Source organism: Pinus tabuliformis, chromosome 9 (assembly GCF_031772625.1).
Source record: "Pinus tabuliformis cultivar Carrire ecotype Pingquan chromosome 9, CPIR1, whole genome shotgun sequence".
NCBI classification, from domain to species: domain Eukaryota; kingdom Viridiplantae; phylum Streptophyta; class Pinopsida; order Pinales; family Pinaceae; genus Pinus; species Pinus tabuliformis.
Genome location: NC_142307.1, coordinates 1,665,121,053 through 1,665,138,283, shown reverse-complemented (window position 1 = coordinate 1,665,138,283; position 17,231 = coordinate 1,665,121,053).

Below are 17,231 nucleotides of genomic sequence, written 5' to 3'. Positions count from 1 at the left end.
AAACCCAAGGGGCATGCGTCCTGGTCTGCTTCGGCAGGAAAACTTCGGGTATAGGGTAGGTTTCCACGGGAGAATATGACTAGTCTGTACCCCATCCGTGATTGGAAGAGGGGTTATTCTGGAATAAGATTCTCTTGTCAAAGTTATGTGAGTTGGCGGGCATCGTCGCTCACCTTTGTTTATTTCGAGAGACATCGCCGGAGAAGTGTTTTGTTTGCGCCGTGAATAGAACAATCTTTGGGTAACCTGTAAGAGGTATACCCTTCCTGATAAAACAAATGTTTTGTCAGGTCGAATAGAGGGTGACTTTGAAACTCTATTTTATACCTGGGGGCATGCAAACCTTTTGGAGTGCAAGCAAAGAGCGATCATTTATCTATTTTTTGGATTGGTCGTTTCCTAACTTGCATAAAGAAAGGATGTGGGGCAAAACTCAAAAAGTTGCCATTTTTTTATATGAGACATTCTTATCATATGACTGGATTAATCGAGCAGTTTTAGCACATAGTTCAAGCTCGTTAAAAAATAAACATAAGACCGAGCAAATGTTTCCACCCGCGTTTAAGCTCGTTAAAAAATGAACTATCCCCCAGTAAATAACCATCGTGAATGAAGCATTTTCAGCCATTAAAGCCTTGGTCGTGTTTGCACCGTCACCTCCACTTTTCCATTGGCCGATCATTCACCTCCATTTGATTGTTTACCCATTTTGAGGAACAGCTGCGAAGAGTGATTTCACTAGCCATCCTTGTGACACTGCCATGATTAGAAAATTCCAAACCTTACCTGGAATCAGCTGCTACCCATTTTATCACTCGTTCCTCAAAAGACGAGTCTTCTTTAAGCTCTTTTCTGACTCGTAAAATATGAAAAGATTGTCGAGTTCTGGCCTTCCAGCTCGTTAAAGCGACAGGAAGTGCTATCCCTCCTCTAGATTTTAATCTTTTTGGACCTGAGGGATTATTGCACAAAAAGATCGAGCGCTCGTTTTGTTCGGCTCGTTAAAGCGATCGAAAATTCATCCCTTCTGTATTGTTTTATACTTTTTCGGACTTAAGGGATTAGATGACGAAAAAGGAATTTTGGAGTTACCTTTACGTACCTTTTCAGACTCTCTAAAAATGAAAAGGACCGAGTTATCTTTGTCGTTAGACTCGTTAAAAAGATTAATAGCGACAAACTTGTCTTTAGGCGAGAACAAGTTTCACTATCGCTAGGCTCGTTAAAACATAGCGATGGGTTTGCCCGAAGGGAAAATTATAGAACAAGCATATGTTATCCTCCTCAAGCTTGAAAAAAATAAAGAGGTACTGGTCAGCAATGACTGGGGAAAAATTGGGAAGAAAACTCAAAGAAACTTTATTGGTAGCAAGTCGCTCTTGAACATGACACTTCCACTCCGTGCTTGAGTCGGGTTGGGTTGTTTCATTCACCGGTCTCATCACCATGGTCACACCATACCATCCACATTTGGGGTAAATGCTACCAATCCATCACATAAGTGTCGCCGACATGTTCAAGAGAAGTCATCCAGAGAAGTCACCCGTGTCCCATCCACTACCATACATTATACCTCATTCTTTCATGACCGCCACCCTGAACCATATATCATCAAATTGTTTTCACCTCCATCAAAATCATTTGCTCCGTTCCGTGTCATTGATGTGGGATTCATTAAGGCCCTCCTTTGACGGATCACTTCTTGTTGACATCAGCTCATTATCCAAGAAGTTGATCTAGGAACACCCCATTCAGTACTTTGAAGCTTGCATGCCTCAATGGCAAGTTTCTCACTTCCGGCGACAGGTATACATCAATGACCTTCAACCGAAAGATTTTGCGTGGTGTTGGACGCCAAGTCCTTTATTCACACCACGTGAATTGTACTACAGTACCTTGAGGGTCATTATCATTATCGGTGATTCCTCTCGCGCTTGTTAACAGTTTACATCATTGACTGGTAATCAAGTGATGTCTTTCCATGTTCGACTTCAAAACATTTCTCACATGGATCGACTTGTACTTCGAGTGAATATCGGATGAGATTGAAGACCCCGGATCTAGTTTCATCCATCTGGGCTGCGATATATATTCAGGAAAAATAAAGACATTGAAATGTACAGCATTGTAGCACAGATAATCATCCTACCAAAAGGATGATGACTCCATCAGAATCATCAGTATACCATCAGACGATTGTCTGTCCTATGTACATGAAAATGAATTTATAAAGCTGAGCATGGGAATGCCCACCTCAGCTAGATCATGAAAACAGTATGAAGATAATGTATTGTATTGTATCTTATTACAGGTCTCCTCCCAGCATTGAAAGAACTTCAGATCCTCCTAATAAAGCATTTCACCCGATAAACGGCCTCATACTTTAGGGGGCAACTGTTATAGGCTTTTTTGTGCCTTACAGCTCTAAGCATGAAATGTCCATAAACCAAGGGATCCTAAGTCCCTAAAAGTGTTGTTCCAGCTCCTAAAGAAACAAGGTCAACAAATTACAGCTTCTCCCAGAAGTTCTCCACCAGAAACTGCTCAGAACTAGTCAAATCAGGATCATTTCAGCTACTCCACTAGCTAGCTGCGTTGCAAAGCACCCAAATACACTGGCTAGGTGCGTTGCAACGCACTTGAATGCACTACCAGGGTGCGTTGAGCGGGAAATGACAAGTGGCAGAGTCATTCCACGAGGTGGAGAGACAATGGAAGCTTCCAAAATCTTCTCCAATGACACTTGCCTCACTGAATTCGACCAGTGATGAGTAAGAGGCTCTCAGTCTCTAAGTGGAAGCAAGAACTGATAGAGAGAAGCCACTAATCAATTCATGAGCTGACTCATCCTCTTTGCATACATCTATATATGGATCCCTCACCAAGAGATCTAGAGGCTGGAATTTTGTACATTGCAGAGAATTGCTGTTGGTTTTGAGATAGATATCAAAGTATTGGGTGATTTATGCTTTGTTGGAGGTGAAGAGGGGATTCTATGCTGGGAGGTTGATGCTGGATCAGGAATCATCGGTTGTAACTCCTCCTGGATCTTCTTGTTTTATCAATAAAACTATTTGAGTTTCTCCTACATGCTTATATATCATTGATGTTTGTTATATTTGTATGTTTAGCTTAAATCTGATCCTAAGCTATTTATGAACATAAATCCATGTCTTTGTGTAGTTTCTTTCTTCTATGATCTTACAGGAACTTGGTGAAGCTGGGCAAGTAAGGGAGCAGGTAGCTAGAAGCTGTCAAAGAGGAGAGAGATTGGATCAAAGGACTAGCGCAAGACACAGGTTGGTTCATCCTATTCCTCTTCGTTTATAGTTCATAAAAGAGAATACAAGAGTAGTTTTCCCTGTTTGTTTTTGAGGTCACTGTCACACCTCAGTGGGATAGGGTCATTCTGAATAGACACTTTTCCCGTTAACAAGGAGCGCTACCACCTTCCCCGACTGAGAACCAGTAGATGATGAGGTCTGAGCCATGCGAGGAAGATACAAAAGTAAATATAGTGCTCCGAAGTGGAATCGCGACGGGAGATGATAGGGGGAAAAAACCGTAAGACAGTACCTAGGTTTGCAAGGCCTCGATGAAAGAGGTTGAGTTTGATTTGGAGCATGCTTAGGAAACCTTCATGGAAGCTAAGAAGAGATTCACTAAGGCCTCCACTTTAGGAGGGAAAGATAATCCTGAGCTAGAGATGGACCCCTTTATGCTCACTACTTTCCTGGAAACCTGTATGAAGTTACTGTGCGATAGTAAGGATGTGAAAGGGTTACATGAACTCATCAATAGATGTGATGGGACGGCATGAGCTAAATCACACGTAGTCCCCAATATCGGAAAACATGAAACAAGGACGGGGCGCGAAATGAGACTCACAACATAGATCAGAGAATACGAGATGGATCAAGTCATTCTGGATTTGGGATCAGATGCAAATGTTTTACTGAAACAGACATGGTAGCGAATGGGGAGACTTGCACTGCAATGGTCTCTGATTCAGGTGAGGAGGGAAAATCAGCAGAAAATCATACCCATGGGGTGACTATAGGGAGTGACCGTGGGTATTGAGGGAGCGAGCACGCTAGCAAATTTTAAAGTAATAGAGATTGTTGATGACAACAATCCCTACCCTACACTCCTGGGAATTAATTGGGCTACTAATATGAATTGGGTAACCAATCTAAAGAAGCGAAAGATGATATTTGAGAAAAAGTCACTACGTGTAATAATACCCTTGGATCATGCTAAAGGATCGAGCTATATGGAACCAGTCCACGACTATGAGAGTGATGATGATAGAGACTACATCCACAAGATAACAGTGTGAGACCAAGACTGAGTGAATCCCACCACAGATGAGTGGATTACATGGGAGCACAAGAGTTCCTACACTTCGGATTTCGACAAAGAAATAGAACAATGGCAGAATCGGTTACACGAAGTCATCACATTGAATTGCAATATGATGACCCGGTTGCTGTGCTGCATGTTGTCAAAAGTAAGAAATCTACCTACTTATGATGGTCTAAATGAGGTAGATACCTTCTTAGATTCATTTGAATGGGAGGTGCCAGAAAAGAAACACTTCGAGGGCTTGGACTGGGTACTGTGCACGACGCCTGCAAGGTGGTGAGGTACACACAAGGGAAGCTTTGATGATTGGTGCGAATGTAGGGGAATGATGCGAAAATGATTTGGGAAGCCTAAGATATGACTGACACACAAGTATGATGGGCAGGATGATTCGTGTGTGCATCTAGCCAAATGGACACAGGCCCATGGAGAAAATACACAACCTAAGTGGGTGCACCTGCTTTGTCATACCCTGGATGTTATTCCAATGAATTGGTATACAGAACTAGAGCTCCACCATGGGACAAGTGAATGGGATATACTACATGAAGGATTCATGATGACCGACATTTTTGAGGATGGGTTTGACAGTATTGATGAAGCGCTACAAGAGGTGAAATTAGTCATCTTTAGCATACCACATGAGTATTTAGACCTGATTCAACCTGAATGGGCTACGCAACTAAGTCACGCGCTAGAGTGTTATAATGTAATTGCTGAAGAGGAGGATGAGGATCAGTGGAATATTAACATTCCATAAACAGAAGGCCACTGCGAGGTTCAAGGACCACAGATTGAGAACCCTGATATAATTGTGCTAGTGAAAACTAAATAGGTGAACATTGGTATAGAGGCAGAATCCAAATTCGCGAAGATTGGAGACTACTGTAATGACGCGACCGTGGATAAGTTCATTGAATTACTCTACAAATATCAAGATTTATTCCTGACCAAATTTACAGATTTGAAAGGAATTATCAGAGATCTAGGAGTAATGAAGATCATGTTAAAGCCAGACGTGTAGCCAATTAAGCAGAGGCCTTACCACTAAATCTGAAATACAAGGAAAAGGTTTGTGTAGAACTAGACTAAATTCTCTCAATAGGCATTATTGAGCCTATGGAAGAATCTGATTTGGTAAGTCCGATGGTGGTGCAAGAGAAGAAGCAGAAGGATGAGATAAGGATATGCGTGGATCTCAGAAAACTTAATGATTCTTATGTGCATGATCCCTTCCCAACTTCATTCACTGATGAAGTGTTGGACAATGTAGGTGCTCAGGAAGCATATTCTTTCACAGATGGGTTATTGGGGTACCAGTAGATCAAAATCACGCTAGAGGATAGGAGCAAGACAACCTTCGCGACTGAGTGGGGTTGCTTTTAATATTGTCATGCAGCTTGGATTGAAGAATGCGTCTGCAATCTTTTCACGTGTGGTTGTTGTGGAATTCAAGGAATATATTCATAATCTCTCGGAGATCTATTTTGATCACTGGACTGTATTTGGGTTGGTTAAGAGCCATGTAGTCAGGTTGCACTTGATGTTGATTACCTATTGAAGATACCAAATCGCGCTCAACCTCAAGAAGTGTCTATTTCTCGTTCCTTTTGGGAACATATTGAGGCATGTAGTTTGAAGACAAGGGCTGATGGTAGACCCTGCAAAGATCGCAGTGATTTTGAACTTAGAAGCACTGAGGAGTGTGAAACAGCTATGTGCTACTCTTGGACACATAGGATATTACCAAAAGTTTATTAGGGGATATACCCAGATCACCACGCCGATGGAAAAATTGTTGAAGAAGGATGTCACGTTCTTTTGGAATGATGACTATAAAAAGAACTTGGATATATTGAAATAAAATATGGTTAGTGCGTCAATTCTCGTCTTCTTGAACTAGAAGAAAGAGTTTCATGTACATGTTGACGCATCGTGTATAGTGCTGGGGGTAGTATTAACATAGGATGGTAGAGAAGGCTTGGATCAACCTATTGTGTTCGGAAGTCACAGATTATCCATAGCAGAGAAGAACTATTCCACCACTGAGCACGAGGGGCTAGCTATGCTATATGCACTCCAGAAGTATTGCCACTACTTTCTAGGAGGCCACTTTAAGATGTATAAAGATCACTCCGCGCCAAAGTACTTGGTCAATAAGCCTGTGTTGGTGGGGATAATTTTTAGATGGATCCTATTGTTCTAGGAGTATGATTTTGAAGCTATTGTAAAGCTTAGACAATTGAACGTAGGACCAGATCACCTGTCGCTTATCGAGAGAGGGGAGAAACCTACTAGTTTGGAGGAAGGATTACCTTAACTGAAACATTTTGTTGTGCGCATCGCGGATGAACATTTATAGGATATAATACATTTTCTAACAATTGGAACTATGCTAGAAGGATACTCTGTCCACCAAAAGAAGGAATTAGTGGTGCATGTGACAGATTTCTCTGTCATTGTTGGGCATCTATACAAGAAGGGAAATGATGAAGTACTACAAAGGTGAGTTTGAATGAACCAACATCATCTTATATGCTCATGGGGGCACCGCAGGAGGACATTATGTAGGAAGAACAACCATGCAAAAGATTCTATGTGCAGGGTTGTGGTGGCCAACCCTTCATCAAGATTCAAAAACATATTGCAAGGCATGTGATGTATGTTAAAGAACAAGCAAGCCATCGTAGAGGGATTAAATGCACTTGAATCCACAAGTAATGTTGCAACCTTTCGAAAAGTGGGCAATAGATTTTGTAGGACCTATTAAACCTCATGAAAAGATAGGCATGAGGTATATTATCAATGTGACAAAATATTTGACTCGTTGGGAAGAAACAAATATGGTGAAGGATTGCATGGGCATGGTTGCCACGAAGTTTCTATTTGAACATTTACTGACGCGATTTGGACGTCTGAGGATCTTGATGAGTGATCGTGGTATGAACTTTTTAAATGAGATGATCAGCACACTAATGGAGTAATTTTAGGTGTATCATCAAAAAAGAACGCCTTATCACCCATAGGCTAACAGGACAGTGGAAGCGTTCAACAAAGTTCTTGAAACTGCATTGACCAAGGTATGAAATTATCAGCAATGTGATTGGGACCTATTCATACCTGCAATGTTATAGGCTTATCAGACAACTTGTAAGAAGCTAATGGGATAGACACCTTTTAGGCTTGTCTATGGAGTGGAATCCGTAATGCCTATGGAATATAGAAATTCCCATTATATATCAACAGATTATGCAATAGGCTAAAGCAAAATACAATATCTACTTCTACGACAAACTTTGCGGAAGCTTAATCGAATTGATCAAGATCAATGAGAACACATATAACTGAGAATGGGAAATCAATCACACATAACACAAAAGAAATAATCTGGGGAAAGCCTCAGCCTAAAACCCCAATCTTTGTATTATCATACAAGTGGAAATCTCTGTATTTAACGGATCGCTCAGATTTGTTCCTCAACTTTTCCTGACGATGAACCACACTGGTTGGTTCGAAACGCGTCGACAAATGATTCTCTATGTGATTTTGCTGAAATCTCTTACAATCAAGTGGAAATCTTGTTCAAGTTACAAAAAAAATCAGCTCTCAAGCTATCCTGCTCTCTCTGCAATCAAACAATACAATTCACAAACTGAATAGACATTGTATATGTCTTCTTCATGCTCTCCAAGCCTCCTATTTCCTTACGTAGTTTTTCTTGGGGTCTAGTGATGCCACATGCGTGAATTGGCCTCATCACACTCACAAAACTTGAAGAAGTAACTACACAATCCTCAAGGAAAGAATTCGTTCTGCATGCAAGATATATTCACAATGGAATATTCTAGCAACTAATAGTATAGTGCCCCTCCATCTGATCTCAATTGGGTCTCTGACTAAACTGACGTGCATGAGTTATTTATGAGAGAATATTTCATGCATGCATGCATTAACTAACTAAACTCACAATTAATTCAACAAACCATTTGAATTAATCTAACTGGACTTGACTCAGTTAACTGAGCCAACTAATTACAACTCAATATTACAGCTCAACCTTATCTCTTTAACTAATGGATAAATTCCTCAATTAATGGAGAAACTGTTGCATGTCCCCACATAGACTTCATGTTTTATTTTCTTTAACGAATTAACTCATGGGGAATTAATTAATTATTTTACAAACAACTACTAAGATCAAATTCGAATTTTTACTTCTCTATTTTAGTTTAGGGACTAACTAAAATAGGAAGGTATCCCGAAATGCTATTTATAGGAGTACTAAATTTAGCACTTTTAAATTTATCATTTCTTGTTTCTATTTTCAACAGGGAATACATCGTGCCTAGTCTATGCATAGCAGCTTGTTTGATCAATTTAGTGTGTCCTAAATTACTATTTAAAATGTCAATCCGGGAGTCCTAAACTGCTGAAGTGAAGTGCACTGTATATGCAAGATAACCGATTTCTTAGTTCTTTGTTGTTTTTAAGTTTTTGGTTTGTTTTTGGGTTTATCTTCTTTGGATTCTCTAGTGTGAGATGGCGAAATTAAAAGTCAAGTATGGATGGTAATGGTGATTTCTACAATGATTTTCCAAACTTTAAAGTTCTCAAAAAGAAGGTTTCAAACTGACTGCGATGAAATCAATTCTCAAAAGGAAATAAATATACCAAAACAGTGAACTAGTGACAATGGCCCAGTATCCTTACTGCTGTATGAAAAGAAAAGAAAAACTAAACTCAAAGCAACTCAAAGACTGAAAGCAAAGCAAACTAAATCACACTACTTCAACCCACATTCTGACCCTTCACTTTTCGACTCGCTTTGGCTATAGGAAGTAATCATAAACAAGCTGAGTAATATGATATCTAAATTGCAGGAAATCAAATTGCATAAAAGGAATCTAAGATTTAACCACTCATTCATATTTCAATTCTTGAAAATGACATAAGTAATTTAATCACTAACTTGCAGGAAAGCAAACTAAATCATACTACATCAAATAATATTCTGATTCCTTACTAATTGAGTCACTTGGCTATAGGAAGGAAATCATAAACAGATGAGTAATATGATATCTAAGTGGCGGAAATGTAAATAAGCAAAGCAAAACTGAAAGAAATGATAGTGCTGGAATTAAAACTTCAGTAAATGAATCAGCAGAAAGGACAAAATGATCTCATGTCAGTAGTAATTAAAACTATGTAATTTGCCCGGGCTGCCTACAAGAACCTGAAAGACAAATGTTGATCAACTAGCAACCATGAGAAAGCATAAAAGAAAAGATAAACAGCAGTTAGTATAAATATCAGGAAATATGTACACAAACAACTAATTATAAAAGCAGTAACATAATGAAAGAAAGCGAGAAACTATACAGTAGATATAGAGCTTTGGTGTACAGGGGCCCTCTGCAACCTCAGCCAATCAACACTTAGTCACAAATTGAACTCAAGAATGTTGTCTTCTCATATATTAAAGTGCAGTAAAAACATGAAAATAGAGCACGGTACAGTGGGCTTGGAAAACATAGTCAAGATTACATATCAAAAGCTATCTGTCAAGCGTTTGATAACGCATTATTTATAAGTGAAAATGCTATAACTAATTCCTAGATTCTACGCTGCCAAACAGACACGTAAATCTCCACGGCCTGAGATCTAGCGGTATGGTAATTATGACAGGTAAATCCATGGAGTGGTGGCTGCTCGATTCAGTTCATGGATTGATCCACAGGTGTTGGAACACCTCTGGAAATCGAGGATCTTGCCACGCAAAACTTCACGTTGGCAAAACAGAGCCGTGCCACCACAAAACTCTTGGTTTGACCCCTCCTTTGACCATCTTTGACCATGGTTGTTTGTGAGTGATTCGGCTGAACCAAGGGGACACGCTCCATGTACATGTCATTTGCAGCTTGCCCATGTGGCCGGATTCTCCATTGGACACCTGTAACATAGTCTTTAACAAAATGGTTGCGGAAACTTGAGCTGGCTGCGGAAAGTGACAAGTTTCCGCAGCTGATTGAACAAAAATCTAAATCAAACAGCAGCCATAAACATAGTTAGGAAACCATTTCATAATCTCTTTTTAGACTAATATGCAATGATTTTACAGCTTGGTGGATCAAATAAATTGAAAAGAAGGTTGAAAAGGTATATAGGGAAGATGTAGGTTTGGGACTCAACATACCCCCACTATGAAGGTGTTGCATGTCCTCATGCAACCAAAATTTAGTCATTCCCCTCTAATCCATATGTTCTGAGGCCTCTGCTAGGACATCTAGCCCTCTTTTCTTCTTCTTTGGTGCTACCACCATCCTGGGTTTCCTTATTAGACATATGAATTTGAGATTGATCAATTCTCTGCTCAACTTTCTGCACTTTTTCTTTAGTTTCTTGTTTTTCTTTTGCCATAGTCCCAAATGAGGCATAGTGTTATCATGAATAATTTTATCTACTTTTATCTGCTCCTTAAGTGCTTCATTTTCTTGCTTGATATGCTTGTTTAGAACCTCTAATTCAAATACCTCTTGCTTTAAGGATTGAATTTGTGCATCTGGTGTCATGTGGGGCAGAGTGGTACTCGGACCTGCAGCTGTTTTTTCTAAAGATTCAAGGTAGTCATATACCTCTTGTTGACTGGGATCTATTTCAGGTGTCTTTCTTGGACTGAGTTCAAAATCTTGTGGAGGAGGAGGACTGCTTTCTAGCTCTGGCCGAGAAGGGCTTTCATCAACATGTGGAGGACTAGTTTCAATACTTGGCTGAGGACGAGGTGGACTACGGCCAGCTGGAGGTTTCTCAGGTGTTTCCCCACCCAAGTCAATGAAGTGGGGCCGTTTTACTTGTGTTTTACTCCCCTTTCCTCTAAGCCTGGTGCTTCTCCTTAAATATGGTGGACTAGTACTCCCTTCTTGTATGCTCTGTTTCCCTTTTTCCTTTTTCTTTGCTATAACAGCCTGTTCTTGAAGATGCACTAATCTCTCCGATAGTGTTTGATAATCTTCCTCTATAGATGGCTCAGGTGATTGGTAGACTTCTTGTATGTTTCTTTTGCCTTTCACTTTTCTCTGTTTCTTGTCTTTAGTTCTGTTCTCTTTTTCTTTTTGACCAACTTCTTGAGTTTCTGTAGTAGGAGAGTCTTGGACTATGGTATTCTTTTCTTTTCTCCTACTCTTTCTTGGTGTCTTTGGTGTACTACTTTCAGATGCCTCAGATGGCTCTTGAAAGTAGTTTCTTATCAAGAATTGTTCCCAGGTATCTTTGTTTTTCTTCAGTTGGTCCTCAATGAGAATCTTTACAAGTCCATGATGATATAGATGAGGTTCTATATTTCCTATGTGTTTTTGGACTGTGATACTCATCTTTTTCAAACTCAACAGTAAGAAATAAGGCAAATTAAGAGTTTGACTCTCTAAGAAATTCATCAACAGTCTAGCATGGTACATGTACATTGAACCAAAGCGTCCTTCGCAAGTGATAAATTTTTGGATAACTAACAGCAGACTTGCCCATTCTTCTTTCAATGCATGAACAGGAATTCCTTTTGTAAACACAGTGGTGTCCATACCTGGGTTTCTTAGCATAATTCTCCATGCCTGTTCGTCCACACTTTTGTTCTTAAACCATCGCTCACCTTCCTGGGGTAAGCCTGTGGCAGCTGCTACTGTTGTTTCAGTCACCGTGAGCTTCAAGTCTCCAATCTCCACCATTTGGCCATCGAAAGACCATGAAAAATCTTTGGTTACCTCTTTATTATAGCCCTTAAACTTTTGGATGAAGCGTAACCATTTGGCTTTCTTCAGCAAATCTTTTGCTTGAGGGTAACCTTCTAAATATTTCGGTCCTTCTGGTTCTGCTCTTAGTAATCTTCCCATTCCTTCCTCTGTTTTGAATTTCAACTGAAAACTCAATTGCGTGTGAGGGTTTAGCAGAGGGAAGGTGGCTCTGTTGCAGGGTTTATAGCAAAATACAGTGGCTGCAATCGGTAGATGGATAGCAGGTAATGGGAGTGCTTCGGGATTACAGGCGGAACAGAGGATGAGCAGCCGCAATAAGTTCACAAGATGAAATGCGGATGTATGTGAAGAAGATGGTTTTAATAGAATGGTAAGTGAATGGAGTGAAGTCGAGATTTTGAATTAACGGTTGCGTACGAAATGTTACACGTTTTAATGGATGGCTGCGGAAAATGCGGTGGAGAGGAGCCGTAATGGGATAGGTCACATCTCATGATTACAGGTGGTGAATGAAAGTGCAGTCGACTATGAGTTTAAACCCGAAAATCAATCATGAGACCATTAAGAAATGAATGCATGGTGTGCAGAATAATATCGTGGAATGGTAGTGGGTAATGGAGCTATCCTAATGATCATTGCACATAGTAGAGCTTTTATGGTTTGATAACTATGCATAATCATGACTTTAATTGCTATTTGATTAAAAAAAAATTGCTCATACCTTTGGAAACCTTGCCATTTCTTGCTCATAACTTTTAACCAACTGCTCTTCCTTGATGTCTTGGAGATGCTCCATGTCTTCATAGCATATGCTCAATTACACCTGCATTTTCATGATTATTGAACTAACATTTTGACTGTGAATTTGAAAAACAGAGTGGTGGCTGCGGAAACTGCTACCAACTACGGAAACTGACACAGCACCCTCTTAGCTGAACAAAGATGGTTGGATAATAACTAACTGAGTGAAAATAGTCCTGAAAGGGACTTTTATTGATGAAATGAAATGAAATGAGTGAAATGGAGTGAAATGAAACGGAGTGAACTGAAATGAAAATGAGATAGAGATGGAGTGGAATGGAAAATGAGGTGGAGTGAATATGGAAAAAGAAGGAGATAAGAATTTTTTTTTTTTGGAAAATATAGAGTGTCAGGTGTCCCTGATTTTCACTCTACATTTTCTGTATAGGACCGCCAATCTGTGATTGGTTTTCAGTCTTATACAATTTTTATTTTTTTTTGTAACTCAAAGAAACAAAGGCTAGGCTGGTGGGGAAGAAGGATTCTTCTTCACCAGCCTTATTGCATAATTCTCTTGAAACATTTTGACAAATTCCTATTTTGAGAGTGGCTTATGATAAATTTTCAATCGGTGGCCATTCAGAATGAGAGGAGTTTGAAATTCATCAATGGTCTTGATTCTTACCGCTCCATTGCTAAATACTTTGTCAATCTCATATGGCCCAAGCCAATGAGTCTGAAATTTACCTTTGAAGTCTTTAAACTTGGAATCAAACAGTCGTGCCCAATCTCCCTCTTGAAACTTTTTCTCTTTGATGTATCTGTCATGCCACTTAGCTCTTTGATGTTGAACTAGATCAGTTCTTAGAATTGCTTCTTGTCTGATCTCATCTAGCTCATTCAGCTGCTCCATTCTGTGCTTTTGGGCTTCTGATAGATTCATCCCCAACTGAACTTCCATCATGAAAGTCTTGACTTGAAATTTAATGGGGAGCAAGACTTCTTTCCCATAAACAAGTTCATAGGGAGAATGTCCTGTTGTATTCCTCCATGTAGTTCTGTAGGCCCACAAGGCTTCAGGAAGCCTCTCTGTCCAATCTCTTCTATGTAGATGGACAATTTTGGTGATGATGCTCTCAAGAACTTTATTTGTAGACTCCACTTGGCCATTTGCTTGCAGATGGTAAGGAGTAGATTTTCTGTGCTTGATTTTGTATTCTTCCATCAGCTTCTCCATCAAAGTTAGATGTAAATTGACTTCCTTGATCTGTCACAATTTCTCTTGGGACACCACAACGAGTAAAAATATCCTCATAAACAAAATGAATAACTGAATTTTCAGTGGCAGAAGGCAATGTTTTGGCTTCTACCCATTTAGTGACATAATTAGTGCATACCAATATATACTTCTTCTGTTTAGATGGTGGATTAATGGGTCCAATGAAATCTAAAGCCCATTTTTCAAAGGGTTCGATGAGTACCTATGGTTGTAATGGCATTTCATTTGAAAGAGTCGGTCTCCCAACTCTTTGGCAGCTGTCACACCTTCTGACATATTGTTTTGTATCTTTGAAGAGGGAAGGCCAATAATATCCTAAAGAAAGGATTTTATAGGCCGTCCTTTTGTTAGCAAAGTGTCCACCGCATGGTTCATCATGACATGCCTTCAGGATGTCAGGCATTTCATCTTCCCGAACACATCTTCTGATCACACAATCTAGCCCTGTTTTAAACAATTCGTTAGAAATCCATGAATAATTCGAACTCTCCTGAATAATTCTTCTTTTTTCACTAGGAAATAAATGTGAAGGTAGCTTCCCTGTAACCAAATAGTTAGCAATATCTACATACCAAGGATTCTTAGTAGTTACTGCAAATAAGTATTCATCTGGAAACTTTTCCTCTACAAGAGAATCTTCGTTAGCATTTTGGATTCTAGACAAGAAATCAGCTACTGTATTTTGTTTCCCTAGTCTATCCAACACAGTAATATTGAATTATTGTAAAAGTAAGAGTCATCTTGTAACTCTGCCATTAGTAACAGGTTTGTTCATTAGATATCTAATTGCAGACTGATTAGTATGGACAAAATTTTCATAGCCTGTTATATAATGTCTAAACTTATTGATTGCATGAACAACAGCTAAGAACTCTTTTTCAGTCACAGTATAGTTTAACTCAGTGGGAGTCAAATTTTTACTGGTGTAGTAAATGGCATAAGGAACTAAATCCTTTTGACCCAACACAGCTCCTAGAGCTGTATTTGAATCATCTGTAGAAATATGGAAAGGAATTTTCCAATTTGGCCCTCTCAAAATGGGTGCTTCAGATATTCTTGTTTTCAAAGTTTCAAATGCAGATTGACAATCAGGATCCCATTTGAATTCACAGTATTTTGTAAGTAATTTGAAGAGTGGAGATGCTATTTTGGTGAAATTTTCGATAAATCTTCTATAGTATCCAGTAAATCCAAGAAAACTTCTAACATATTTCTGACAATTTGGAATAGGCAACTTGGAGATGACTTCAACTTTTGATCTATCAACTTTAATCCCATCTGCCGAAATATGATGTCCCAAAACAATACCTTTAGTAAACATCATAAAGAATTTTTCATGACTCAATGAAAGGTTTGTTTCTTTACACCTTATAAGGACTTTTTCCAAATTCTCTAATGCCTCTTCAAATGAATTACCATAAACTGTAAAATCATCCATATAAACCTCTACAGAATCATGGATTAGATCAGAAAAGATTCCTAGTACTGCCCTTTGAAATGTTGCGGGTGCATTACATAATCCAAAAGGAAGTACTCGGTAAGCAAAAGTTCCCCATGGACAAGTAAATGTTGTCTTATCTTGATCTTCAGGTGCTACCTGAATCTGATTATAGCCACTAAAACCATCCAAAAATGAAAAATACTTTTTGCCTGCTAAAGTATCTAATACCTGATCGATAAATGGTAAAGGAAAGTGATCCTTCAAAGTTGATTTGTTCAATTCCCTATAATCAATGCATACCCTCCATTTACCATTCTTTTCAGGTACTATAACCAAAGGAGAAACCCATCGGCTATCTGAAATTGGATAAATGAAGTTTACATTGAGTAGTTTTTGGAGCTCTTCTTTCACTATCTCCCTAAGGTTTGGATTCATCCTTCTCTGAGGTTGTCTAATTGGTCTACTGTTATCCTCGATATAGATGTGATGAATGCAAGTCTTAGTATCAATACCTTTCATATCGGTATACTCCCATGCAAATGCAGTAGAATGTTTATGCAAGATTTTGGTTAGCTCTCCCTGTTGTGATTTTTCCAAGTTTTTGTTGATATTCAATGTTTTACCTGGAAAGATCTCAATGGCGGAACTACCACACTCTTCCATAGAGAAAAGAGACATTTGTCTAGATGATAGATACTCAATGTCAGAATCTAACTAAAATTGTGTGTGGTCATATTCTGAAGATGTTTCAAAGTTTTCAAATGTGTTCAGAATTTGACTATCTTCACTGATTTCAGAAATGGTAAAGACAGGTTGTATAGTATCCTCATCATCAACCCACTCATTATCTCCTATTTCTGTAATTGCTTTTGCTGGAGGATACAGATTGAATTTCTTTGTAGAATTACCATCAGAAATATACATATTCCCAGACCTACAACTGATCAAAGCATCAGCTGTGGCTAGCCAAGGTCTTCCTAAGATGAGAGGGTGTCCTTCTAAATTACTCTTGGAAGTTAAAATCATAAAATCTACTGGATATTCCCAAGAGTCTAATGAGACCGAAATGTCTTCTAATACACCATCTGGTTTGATAATTGATCGATCTGCAAGTTGCAGTAAACTAGGTGTAAAAAGAAGATTAGGAAGTTTTAGCTGTTCCATAGTCTGTCTACTCATAATGTTAATAGCAGCCCCTAAATCAATCAAAGTATTTGGTATTTTACCCCATTGATATATGCTTTGACAATTGGACTACGGGATCTACATACTTCTACATAGTAATTTTTCCCATCATGATATCTGCAATTTTTCCTACCAGGTGGATTTTTCTTGTATCTCTCGGTTTCCTTCCTGGTCTTTTAAGACTCAACTCCTTTATTGTTTTTGCTAGAATAGGAATTTCTCTAATGGCTTCTAACAAGGGAATCTTGATACAGACATTCTTTAATTCATCTAGAAAATCATAGTCAGGAAACAAGATTTGTTTTTCCACCCCTTTGTTAATTTGTAATTTTTCAGGAAAAGGAGGTGTGGATGAAGATGCAGGTTGCTCAACTATAGGAGTTGTGGGGGTTGACTCTTTCTCTTTTTCTTTTTGAGTGCTTGGGTTTTGAAGAGATGCTTCAGAACCTTTATTGGCTTCAAGAGAATCTTCCTCAGA